The sequence below is a fragment of the Coregonus lavaretus genome (genome assembly GCF_964263955.1).
Source record: "Coregonus lavaretus genome assembly, chromosome: 26".
NCBI lineage: Eukaryota > Metazoa > Chordata > Actinopteri > Salmoniformes > Salmonidae > Coregonus > Coregonus lavaretus.
The window spans coordinates 9,920,761-9,932,788 of record NC_140013.1 but is presented as its reverse complement, the minus strand read 5'-3'; positions in this window follow the sequence as shown (position 1 = coordinate 9,932,788).

Here is a 12,028-nt window from a genome sequence, read left to right as displayed (position 1 = left end):
TAAAGGACATGAATAAAAAGAAGAGACTTGCTCGGGCCAAGAAACACGAGCAATGGACATTAGACCGGTGGAAATGTGTCCTTTGGTCTGGAGTCCAAATTGGAGACTTTTGGATCCGACTGCAATGTCTTTGTGAGACGCGATGTGGGTGAATGGATGATCTCAGCATGTGTATTTTCCACTGTAAAGCATGGAGGAGGAGGCAAAACTGCTCCAGCTCCTTCAAGTTGGATGGGTTCTGCTGGTGTACAGCAATCTTGAAGTCATACCACAGATTCTCAATTGGATTGAGGTCTGGGCTTTGACTGGGCCATTCAAAGACATTTAAATGTTTCCCCTTAAACCACTCGAGTGTTGCTTTAGCAGTATGCTTAGGGTCATTGTCCTGCTGGAAGGTGAACCTCCATACCAGTCTCAAATCTCTGGAAGACTGAAACAGGTTTCCCTCAAGAATTTCCCTGTATTTAGGGCCATCCATCATTCCTTCAATTCTGACCAGTTTCCCAGTCCCTGCCGATGAAAAACATCCCCACAGCATGATGCTGCCACCACCATGCTTCACTGTGGGGATCGTGTTCTCGGGTGATGAGAGGTGTTGGGTTTGCGCCAGACATAGCGTTTTCCTTGATAGACAAAAAGCTCAATTTTAGTCTCATCTGACCAGAGCACCTTCTTCCATATGTTTGGGGAGTCTGCCACATGCCTGCCACATGCATGTTTTCTTATTTTTTTTATTTAAGCAATGGCTTTTTTCTGGCCACTCTTCTGTATAGCCCAGGTCTGTGGAGTGTACGGCTTAAAGTGGTCCTTTGGACAGATACTCCAATCTCCACTGTGGAGCTTTGCAGCTCCTTCAGGCTTATCTTTGGTCTCTTTGTTGCCTCTCTGATTAATGCCTTCCTTGCCTGGTCCGTGAGTTTTGTTGGGCGGCCCTCTCTTGGCAGGTTTGTTGTGGTGCCATATTCTTTCCATTTTTTAATAATGGATTTAATGGTGCTCTGTGGGATGTTCAAAGTTTCTGATATTTTTTATAACCCAACCCTGATCTGTACTTCTCCACAACTTTGTCCCTGACCTGTTTGGAGAGCTCCTTGGTCTTCATGGTGCCACTTGCTTGGTGGTTCCCCTTGCTTAGTGGTGTTGCAGACTCTGGGGCCTTTCAGAACAGGTGTATATATACTGAGATCATGTGACACTTAGATTGCACACAGGTGGACTTTATTTAACTAATTATGTGACTTCTGAAGGTAGTTGGTTGCACCAGATCTTATTTAGGGGCTTCATAGCAAAGGGGGTGAATACATATGCATGCACCACTTTTCCGTTATTTATCTTTTAGTATTTTTTTAAACAAGTCATTTTTTTTTCATTTCACTTCACCAATTTGGACTATTTTATATATGCCCATTACATGAAATCCAAATAAAATTCCATTTAAATTACAGGTTGTAATGCGACAAAAAAAAGGAAAAACGCCAAGGTGGATGGATACTTTTGCAAGGCACTGTACGTATGTGTATATGTATGTATTTATATGTGTATGTATATGTGTGCGTGTATGTATGTATGTATGTATGTATATGTATATATACAGTCGTGGTCAAAAGTTTTGAGAATGACACAAGTATTGGTCTTCACAAAGTTTGCTCCTTGTGTTATGAGATATTTTTGTCAGATGTTACTATGGTATACTGAAGTATAATTACAAGCATTCCATAAGTGTCAAAGGCTTTCATTGACAATTACATTGAGTTTATGCAAAGAGTCAATATTTGCAGTGTTGAACCTTCTTTTTCAAGACCTCTGCAATCCACCCTGGCATGCTGTCAATTAACTTCTGGGCCACATCCTGACTGATGGCAGCCAATTCTTGCATAATCAATGCTTGGAGTTTGTCAGAATTTGTGGGTTTTTGTTTGTCCACCCGCCTCTTGAGGATCGACCACAAGTACTCAATGGGATTAAGGTCTGGGGATTTTCCTGGCCATGGACCCAAAATGTCGATGTTTTGTTCCCCGAGCCACTGAGTTATCACTTTTGCCTTATGGCAAGGTGCTCCATCATGCTGGAAAAGGCATTGTTAGTCACCAAACTGTTATTGGATGGTTGGGAGAAGTTTCTCTCGGAGGATGTGTTGGTACCATTCTTTATTCATGGCTGTGTTCTTAGGCAACATTGTGAGTGAGCCCACTCCCTTTGCTGAGAAGCAACCCCACACATGAATGGTCTCAGGAAGCTTTACTGTTGGCATGACACAGGGCTGATGGTAGCACTCACCTTGTCTTCTCCGGACAAGCTTTTTTCCGGATGCCCCAAACAATCGGAAAGGGGATTCATCAGAGAAAATGACATTACCCCAGTCCTCAGCAGTCCAATCCCTGTACCTTTTGCAGAATATCAGTCTGTCCCTGATGTTTTTCCTGGAGAGAAGTGGCTTCTTTGCTGCCCTTCTTGACACCAGGCCATCCTCCAAAAGTCTTCGCCTCACTGTGCGTGCAGATGCACTTACACCTGCCTGCTGCCGTTCTTGAGCAAGCTCTGCACTGGTGGTGCCCGATCCCGCAGCTGAATCAACTTTAGGAGACGGTCCTGGCGCTTGCTGGACTTTCTTGGGCACCCTGACGCCTTCTTCACAACAATTGAACCTCTCTCCTTGAAGTTCTTGATGATCCGATAAATGGTTGATTTAGGTGCAATCTTACTAGCAGCAATATCCTTGCCTGTGAAGCCCTTTTTGTGCAAAGCAATGATGATGGCACATGTTTCCTTGCAGGTAACCATGGTTAACAGAGGAAGAACAATGATTTCAAGCACCACCCTCCTTTTAAAGCTTCCAGTCTGTTATTCTAACTCAATCAGCATGACAGAGTGATCTCCAGCCTTGTCCTTATCAACACTCTCACCTGTGTTAACGAGAGAATCACTGACATGATGGCAGCTGGTCCTTTTGTGGCAGGGCTGAAATGCAGTGGAAATGTTTTTTGGGGATTAAGTTCATTTTCATGGCAAAGAGGGACTTTTCAATTAATTGCAATTCATCTGCTCACTCTTCATGACATTCTGGAGAATATGCAAATTGCCATCATCAAAACTGAGGCAGCAGACTTTGTGCAAATGAGTATTTTTGTCATTCTCAAAACTTTTGACCACGACTATATATATATATATATATATATATATATATATATATACACTGTATATTTTCAAAAAAATATATGGGGGATTGGAAGTGATGCAGACAATTACATTGATGGAAGCTACAATCTATCTGCAATATTAAAGCTGACAATCTATCTGCAATATTAAAGCTGATCTACCCTCCAAAAATAAATAAATAAATAAAGATTAATGATATAAAGAATGATAGTAAACGCTCTGGAGTACTTTAAATGAAATTCTAGGCAAAAAAGCAAACTCGGCTCCATCCTTCATTGGCTTGTTTATAACAAAAACCTTTGATATTGGCAACCATTTTACTATCATTTTTGTTGACAAGACTAGCAAATGTAGGTGTGACATGCAAACAATAAATGCTGCTGAGCCTTCATATTCATGCATAATGGACCATGTAATGAAAGACAAGCACTGTAGTTTTGAGTTCCACAATGTGGGTGTCGAATAGGTGATTTTTGTTTTGCTATCTATAAATAAGGACAAATCACCTGGTACCGACAACCTGGATGGTAAATTGCTGAGGTTGGTAGTGGAATACATTGTGACTGCTGTTTGCTACTTCTTCAATTTTAGCCTAAAAGACAGTGTGTGCCCTCAGACATGGAGGTAAAGGTCATTCCGCTACCCAAGAATAGCAGAGCACTCTTTAATGGTTCAAACAGCCAACCAATCAGCCTGTTACAAGTGCTTAGCAAACTTTTTGAAAAGTTTGATCAAATACAATGTTATTTTACAGAAAACAAATTAACAACAGACTCTTATAGGGAAGGGCACTCAACATGCTCGGCACTGACACAAATGACTGATGATTGGCTGAAAGAAATTGATAGTAAGAAGATTGTGGGAGTTGTTTTGTTAGACTTCAGTGCAGCTTTGATGTCATTGATCATAACCTATTGCTGAAAAAAATTAGGTGTTATGGATTTGCATCCTCTGCCTTATTATGGATTGAGAGTTACCTATCTAATAGAACACAGTGGGTTTTTGTTAATGGAAGCCTCTCTCATGCAAATTCAGTTGAGTGTGGTGTACCGCATGGCAGCCGGCTAGAGCCGTTCTTGTTTTTTGTTTTTACAAATTACCTTCCAATGACCTTGAATAAAGCCTGTGTGTCTACGTACGCTGACAACTCAACAGTATACACGTTGGCTGCAACAGTAAAATAAATAACTGAGACACTTATCTTAGATTGGGTAACCTCAAAAAATTCTACAGCTGCACCATCGAGAGCATCCTGACTGGTTGCATCACCGCCTGGTATGGCAACTGCTTGGCCTCTGACCGCAAGGCACTACAGAGGGTAGTGCGTACGGCCCAGTACATCACTGGGGCAAAGCTCCCTGCCATCCAGGACCTCTATACCAGGCGGTGTCAGAGGAAGGCCCTCAAAATTGTCAAAGACTCCAGCCACCCTAGTCATAGACTGTTCTCTCTGCTACCGCACGGCAAGCGGTACCGGAGTGCCAAGTCTAGGTCCAAAAGACTTCTCAACAGCTTCTACCCCCAAGCCATAAGACTCCTGAACAGCTAATCATGGCTACCCGGACTATTTGCACTGCCCCCCACCCCATCCTTTTTACGCTGCTGCTACTCTGTTAAGTATTTATGCATAGTCACTTTAACTCTACCCACATGTACATATTACCTCAACTACCTCAACTAGCCGGTGCCCCCGCACATTGACTATGCAACGGTACCCCCCTGTATATATAGCCTCCCTACTGTCACTTTATTTTACTGTATATATAGCCTCCCTACTGTCACTTTATTTTACTTCTGCTCTTTTTTTCTCAACACTTTTTTGTTGTTGTTTTATTCTTACTTTTTTTGTTTAAAATAAATGCACTGTTGGTTAAGGGCTGTAAGTAAGCATTTCACTGTAATGTCTGCACCTGTTGTATTCGGCGCATGTGACCAATAAAATTTGATTTGATTTGATTTGATTTGATTAGCAATAGGCTGGTGCTAAATATTTCAAAAACTAAAAGCATAATTTTTGGGACAAATCACTCACTCAATGCTAAACCTTCTTTAGATCTATTATTGAATAATGTGGCTCTTGAGCAAGTTGAGGATACTAAACTGTTGGCTGTAACCCTAGATAGCAAGCTGTCATGGTAGAAACATATAGACTCAATGGTTGCTAAAATGGGAAGAGATCTGTCCAGAACAAAGCAGCACGTTTTGCACTTAGATGAACACGGAGGGAAAGTGTCAGTAACATGCATGTCAGTCTCTCCTGGTTCAAAGTTGAGGAGAGATTGACTGCATCACTATTGGTCTTTGTACAAGGTATTGATGTGTTGAAGGTACCGAACTGTCTGTTCAAGCAGTTGGCACACAGTTCGGACACTCATCGGTACAACACAAGACATGCAACCAGAGGTCTCTTCACAGTCCCGAGGTCCAGAACAGAGGCTGGGAAACGCACAGTATTAAATAGAGCCATGACTACATGGAACTCTCTGCCACCCCAAGTAACCCAAGCTAGCAATAAAACCAGTATAAAAAAAAACAGATAAAAGAACACCTTACTGCACAAAGGGGACTGTGAAGAGACACAGCCATTTTATATATTGTGTATTGTAATTTGCGCTGTACTATATATTAGACCTAGATGTTGTGTGTATGCACTGATATGTAGCCTATGTGTGATGTTTTAAATGTATGTATTTCAGTCCAAGCTTCTAAAGGACTATTCTATGGATAAAATGTCATGAAAATCCACAAAACCATGGTTTCATGAGGAATCACTCAGTAAGCTTCTGTATTAGACAAAGCTTAGCTGAAGTTACTTAGAGTCTTGGTGAATAATAGTTGTTTCAAATGGAGAAATGGCTTCGGTACACTGTCTTTTAAAACATCTGCTCCAAAGGTCTGAGGTGGTGTGTGTGTGTGTGTGTGTGTGTGTGTGTGTGTGTGTGTGTGTGTGTGTGTGTGTGTGTGTATGTGTGTGTGTGTGTGTGTGTGTGTGTGTGTGTCAGTATGTGTTCTTCGGCTTGCAAGACCACCTTTTTCCTCCAAACATAACGATGGTCATTATGGCCAAACAGTTCTATTTTTGTTTCATCAGACCAGAGGACATTTCTTCAAAAAGTACGATCTTTGTCCCCATGTGCAGTTCCAAACCGTAGTCTGGCTTTTTTATGGCGGTTTTGGAGCAGTGGCTTCTTCCTTGCTGAGCGGCCTTTCAGGTTATGTCGACATAGGACTTGTTTTACTGTGGATATAGATACCTTTGTACCTGTTTCCTCCAGCATCTTCACAAGGTCCTTTGCTGTTGTTCTGGGATTGATTTGCACCAAAGTATGTTCATCTTTAGGAGGCAGAACGCGTCTCCTTCCTGAGCGGTATGACGGCTGCGTGGTCCCATGGTGTTTATACTTGCGTACTATTGTTTGTACAGATGAACGTGGTACCTTCAGGCATTTGGAAATTGCTCCCAAGGATGAACCAGACTTGTGGAGGTCTACAATTCCTTTCTGAGGTCTTGGCTGATTTCTTTTGATTTTCCCATGATGTCAAGCAAAGAGGCACTGAGTTTGAAGGTAGGCCTTGAAATACATCCACAGGTACACCTCCAATTGACTCAAATTATGTCAATTAGCATATCAAGCTTCTAAAGCCATGACATCATTTTCTGGAATTATCCAAGCTGTTTAAAGACACAGTCAAATATACTTCTCCCATGGGCTAAGAAACTCAAAAGGGGCGATGATATTAATTAACAGTAATTTCGATCCGAATGTGCAAATTGTCCAAACAGATACGCAAGGTAGATGGATTATTTTAAATATTTTATTGGACCATAAACAAATATGGCTCATTAACCTTTACGGACCAAATAATGATGATCCACACTTCTTTGAAAATATATATAATAAATTATCGACCTTGCAAACAATTCAAGACTATTATTATGGTGGGAGATTATAATACCGTTTTAAATAGCTCAATGGACCGTAAAGGAAATCACACTACAAACAATCACCCTCATGCTCTTAAGGAAATCGTGAATGTCATGGATACATTAGAACTAGTAGATATATGGAGGCTTAAATATCCTGATCTAGTGAGATATACACTGCTCAAAAAAATAAAGGGAACACTTAAACAACACAATGTAACTCCAAGTCAATCACACTTCTGTGAAATCAAACTGTCCACTTAGGAAGCAACACTGATAGACAATAAATGTCACATGCTGTTGTGCAAATGGAATAGACAACAGGTGGAAATTATAGGCAATTAGCAAGACACCCCCAATAAAGGACTGGTTTTGCAGGTGGTGACCACAGACCACTTCTCAGTTCCTATGCTTCCTGGCTGATGTTTTGGTCACTTTTGAATGCTAACGGTGCTTTCACTCTAGTGGTAGCATGAGACGGAGTCTACACAAGTGGCTCAGATAGTGCAGCTCATCCAGGATGGCACATCAATGCGAGCTGTGGCAAGAAGGTTTGCTGTGTCTGTCAGCGTAGTGTCCAGAGCATGGAGGTGCTACCAGGAGACAGGCCAGTACATCAGGAGACGTGGAGGAGGCAACCCAGCAGCAGGACTGCTACCTCTGCCTTTGTGCAAGGAGGAGCAGGAGGAGCACTGCCAGAGCCCTGCAAAATGACCTCCAGCAGGCCACAAATGTGCATGTGTCTGCTCAAACTGTCAGAAACAGACTCCATGAGGGTGGTATGAGGGCCCGACGTCCACAGGTGGGGGTTGTGCTTACAGCCCAACACCATGCAGGACGTTTGGCATTTGCCAGAGAACACCAAGATTGGCAAATTCGCCACTGGCGCCCTGCGCTCTTCACAGATGAAAGCAGGTTCACACCGAGCACGTGACAGACGTGACAGAGTCTGGAGACGCCGTGGAGAACGTTCTACTGCCTTCAACATCCTCCAGCATGACCGGTTTGGCGGTGGGTCAGTCATGGTGTGGGGTGGCATTTCTTTGGGGGGCTGCACAGCCCTCCATGTGCTCGCCAGAGGTAGCCTGACTGCCTTTAGGTACCAAGATGAGATCCTCAGACCCCTTGTGAGACCATATGCTGGTGCGGTTGGCCCTGGGTTCCTCCTAATGCAAGACAATGCTAGACCTCATGTGGCTGGAGTGTGTCAGCAGTTCCTGCAAGAGGAAGGCATTGATGCTATGGACTGGCCCGCCCGTTCCCCAGACCTGAATCCAATTGAGCACATCTGGGACATCATGTCTCGCTCCATCCACCAACGCCACGTTGCACCACAGACTGTCCAGGAGTTGGCGGATGCTTTAGTCCAGGTCTGGGAGGAGATTCCTCAGGAGACCATCCGCCACCTCATCAGGAGCATGCCCAGGCATTGTAGGGAGGTCATACAGGCACGTGGAGGCCACACACACTACTGAGCCTCATTTTGACTTGTTTTAAGGACATTACATCAAAGTTGGATCAGCCTGTAGTGTGGTTTTCCACTTTAATTTTGAGGGTGACTCCAAATCCAGACCTCCATGGGTTGATACATTTGATTTCCATTGATAATTTTTGTGTGATTTTGTTGTCAGCACATTCAACTATGTAAAGAAAAAAGTATTTCATAAGATTATTTCATTCATTCAGATCTAGGATGTGTTATTTTAGTGTTCCCTTTATTTTTTTGAGCAGTGTACACGGCGGAGACTTAATCAAGCTAGTCGTCTTGACTACATTCTTATGTCATTCTCGTAGGCACCAAAAGTTTAAAAAGTGTTGATAGGGGACAGAATGCGGTCGGACCATCATAAAATTGGCATATACATTACTAATTTATCAAAGCCTATTGGATGATAACTTGTTTTTAACTAGGACAGAGGAATTTATAACTGTTTTTTCCCGACATAACATAGGTACAGCAAATCCCCTTATTGTATGGGACACCTTTAAATGTGCCTTTAGAGGCCATGCAATTCAGTACTCATCTCGAAAACAAAAGCAATTTAGGTCAAAAGAGTTTATACTAAGAAAGGAAATAGAAAGTCTAACAGAACAGATAGATGGCAATAAAAACTGTAACATAGAGGCTCAGAATAAATTAGAGGAAAAACAAAAAGAAATGGAGAAACTTATTCAAGAAAGATCAAGTGTAACATATTATAAAAATAAAGCAAACTGGATGGAATATGGGGAAAAATGCACAAAATTATTTTTTAATCTTCAACATAGGAATGCTACCAAAAAGAACTTAATGAAACTGGTTACAATTGACGGAGTCACCCATGATTCACCAAATGACATTTTGAAGGAAGAAACAAAGTACTTTAAGCATATGTTTTCGTTTCAGTCGCCTCCATCTCCTCTAACTGAAGCTAATTGTAGAGATTTTTTTTCTATTGATAATGTCAAATTAACAGCCACACAGAAAGACTCATGTGAAGGTGAAATTACAGAGGAGGAACTTCTGGATGCAATTAAAGACTTTAAGTCTGGGAAAACTCCAGGGTTGGATGGCATACCAGTCGAGGTATACCAAACCTTTTTTGATATACTAAGAGGACCGTTATTAGCATGTTTTAACCACTCCTATGTAAATGGTAGATTATCTGACACTCAAGAAGAAGGACTGATCTCATTATTACTGAAACAGGATACAAGTGGAAAATATAAAGATCCAGTCCATTTACAAAATTGGAGGCCCCTTACACTTCAGTGTTGTGATGCAAAAATCCTAGCAAAATGTATAGCGCATAGAATTAAAAAGGTATTGCCGGATATTATTCATTCTAATCAGACAGGTTTTTTACATGGAAGATACATTGGAGATAATATAAGGCAAGTATTGGAAACATTAGAACACTATGGAAAATATGGGAAACCAGGCCTGCTATTCATAGCAGACTTTGAAAAGGCATTTGATAAAGTTCGACTGGGGTTTATATATAAATGCCTGGAGCATTTCAATTTTGGAGAATCTTTTATAAAATGGGTCAAAATCATGTATAGTAACCCTAGGTGTAAAATAGTAAATAATGGCTATTTCTCTGAAAGTTTTAAACTGTCAAGAGGAGTGAAACAAGGTTGTCCACTATCGGCATATCTATTTATTGTGGCCATCGAGATGTTAGCGATTAAAATCAGATCTAATAATAATATCAGAGGATTAGAAATAAAGACCTTAAAAACAAAGGTGTCATTGTACGCTGATGATTCATGTTTTTTTTTAAATCCACAACTAGAATCCCTCCACAGCCTCATAGAGGATCTAGGGCGGCAGGTAGCTTAGTGGGTAAGAGCGTTGTGCCAGTAACCGAAAGGTCGCTGGTTCTAATCCCCGAGCCGACTAGGTGAAAAATCTGTCGATGTGCCCTTAAGCAAGGCACTTAACCCTAATTGCTCCTGTAAGTCGCTCTGGATAAGAGCGTCTGCTAAATGACTAAAATGTAAAAATGTAAAATGTAGATACATTTTCTAACCTCTCTGGATTACAACCAAATTATGACAAATGTACTATATTACGTATTGGATCACTAAAAAATACAATTTTTACATTACCATGTAGTTTACCAATAAAATGGTCTGATGGTGATGTGGATATACTCGGAATACATATCCCAAAGGAAATAAATGATCTCACTTCAATAAATTTTAATAGAAAATTAGCAAAAATAGATAAGATCTTACTACCATGGAAAGGAAAATACCTGTCAATTTGTGGAAAAATCACCCTGATTAACTCATTAGTATTATCACAGTTTACCTATTTGCTTATGGTCTTGCCTACGCCTAGCGAACAGTTTTTTAAATTATATGAGAAAAAAATATTCAATTTTATTTGGAACGGCAAGCCAGACAAAATTAAAAGAGCATATTTATATAATGAATATGAATTCGGAGGACAGAAATTATTAAATATTAAAGCATTAGACCTATCACTAAAAGCTTCAGTCTTACAAAAGTTATACTTAAATCCGAACTGGTTCTCAAGCAAATTAGTAAGATTGTCTCACCCAATGTTCAAGAAAGGCCTTTTTCCCTTTATTCAGATTACAACCTCACACTTTCAGTTATTTGAAAAGGAAATAATCTCCCAAATGTCACTATTTCTAAAACAAGCCATAGAAAGTTGGTTGCAATTTCAATTTAATCCTCCAGAAACGACAGAACAAATAATGCAACAAATATTGTGGTTAAATTCAAATATACTAATTGACAAAAAACCTTTATTTTTTGACAGAATGTTTAAAAAAGGTATAATCTTTGTAAATGATATCATCGGTAGGACTGGTGGAGTTATGACGCACATGCAGCTAACAAAAACATATGGAAATGTCTGCTCTACCCAAAATTACAACCAAATAATGGCAGCTTTACCGCAAAAATGGAAGAGGAAAGTGGAAGGGGGAGAAAGTAAGGAACTTGTCTGTCGGCCTTGCATTAAAGAACATAATTGGTTAAGGAAAACTGTGATAAATAAAAAAATATATCAGTTTCACTTAAGGACCAAAGGATTGACAGCCGTCCCATATAGATTGCAAAATAGTTGGGAAGAGATCTTTGATGTACCGATCCCATGGCATAGTGTTTATGAACTGACACGCAAAACGACACCGGATTCAAAAATTAGAATCTTTCAATTTAAATTATTATATAAAATCCTTGCTACCAATAGAATGTTATTTATATGGGGGATACAATCTTCCCAGCTCTGCAGATTTTGCTGTGAAGAGACGGAATCATTGGACCATTTGTTTTGGTTCTGTCCATTTGTAGCTTGTTTTTGGACACTGGTCCAGGAATGGCTAAAGGATTGCAATATTTACCTGGAACTAACCTTGCAGATAGCATTACTGGGTGATCTGAAAAGTCATAGTCAATCAATCAATAATATAATAATACTTTTAGCAA